We start from the raw sequence: 1,798 nt of genomic DNA on the forward strand, positions 1-1,798 counted from the left end.
TGCGGCCGAAAGCAGAACTAGCCCCCTTAATACAAGAGCAGGCTTACGTTCCAATCCGGCACGCGCCGCTCCGTCGCTGACATCTGAAGTGCTTCGGCTGATACCACGACGCCGAGTGCCCATATCTTTCCCACGAAGTTGGTTAGTGCGTATAGGCTCGTAGCCAACTCAGATCAAATACCAAGATCTTGTTAAGCGTGTTAAGTATCCGCGAACGCCGAACAGGGCCAGGCCCACCTCTCTCCTAGGCGGTCTCAACCTGCCCTGTCGCTCTGCCACAAAGATCCACACAGAGGGCCGTCGGGACAAAGGTCCTTTCAGCCCCCAATCCGTGAATCACTCGCGGGTACTCATCGAGCTGACCCGACTTTAGTCACCATCTGTATAGTATGTATGTATGTATAGTATATACCCGTGATCACCTCCCGAGTGATCATGGCCCAATAGTATAGCAAGGCAGACTGACAAGAATGTAGGGCCAATAATGATAAACTAGCATCCTATACTAAGCATTTAGGATTGCGGGTAAGGTATCAATGACTGTAGCAACAATGACAGGCTATGCATCAGAATAGGTATAACAGAAAGCAGTAACATGCTACACTACTTTAATGCAAGCAGTATAGAGTAGAATAGGCGATATCTAGTGATCAAGGGGGGGGGGCTTGCCTGGTTGCTCTGGCAAGAGTAAGGGGTCGTCAACTCCGTAGTCGTACTGGGCAGCAGCAGCGTCGGTCTCGGTGTCTAGCGGAAGAAGAGGGGGAAGAAACAATGAATATTTAAGCAAACAGATGCATGACAAAGCAAAGTGTGATGCTAGGCGTGCCCTAACGTGGTATGTGGTGATACCGGTGAAGGGGGGGAAACATCCGGGAAGTATTCCCGGTGTTTCGCGTTTTCGGGCAGAGGAGCCGGAGGGGGAAAGTTGCGAGTTCGATAGGTTAGGGGGTGTGGCGGACGAACGGGTTGCGTATCCGGAATCGTCTCGTCGTTCTGAGCAACTTTCATGTTGAAAATATTTTAATCCGAGTTACGGATTAAAAGATATGATTTTCTAAAGATTTGATCATTTTCTGATCTCAATTAATTATTTAATTTAATCCGAAAATGGAATTATGACATCAGTATGATGTCATGCTGACATCAGCAGTCAACAGGGGTTGACTGGGTCAATCTGATGGTGGGACCCGGTTGTCATTGACTGTTTAATTAGTAGGTTTAACTAAACAGAGTTAATTAGGTTAGTTAGTGATTAGAATAATTTAATTATGATTAATTAACTTAACTAATTAAATATTTAACTAATTAATATTTTATTTATTTTTATTAGTTACTTAAATATTTTAATTCTTTAACTCTTTTTTTTAAAATGTTCTGGGGCGTGGGGCCCCAAGGTCAGTGGCTCAGGGGAGCCCTAACGGGCGAACGGGCACCGGTCCCGGGCGCACCCGAGCGGGCACTCGCCCGCAAAGCAGGACGAGGCCGCCGGGGCACCGACGACGGGAAAGGCCGGCGCGGTTAGGCGCACGCTGGGCGCGGTCAGCGCCCGACCTGGGCGAGGCAGGCAGTGACGGGCGCGGCTGCAGGTGACCAAGGATGTGGCGGGGGTGTGGGGCTGCGTGCGTGGCCACAACGCGCATGGCACGGGGGCGGCACATGGTGCGGGTTGCGGGGCGCGCGGCCTTCGGGCACGGTTAATGCGCGGGGAGAGAGAGGAGGGAGGAAGGGGCTCACAGTGAGCCGGACGGGGCGGCAGCGGCTCGAGGTGGCGCGGTTCGGGTGCCGCCGGCGAGGCGAC

Source organism: Triticum dicoccoides, chromosome 3B, assembly GCF_002162155.2.
Source record: "Triticum dicoccoides isolate Atlit2015 ecotype Zavitan chromosome 3B, WEW_v2.0, whole genome shotgun sequence".
Classification (NCBI taxonomy): domain Eukaryota; kingdom Viridiplantae; phylum Streptophyta; class Magnoliopsida; order Poales; family Poaceae; genus Triticum; species Triticum dicoccoides.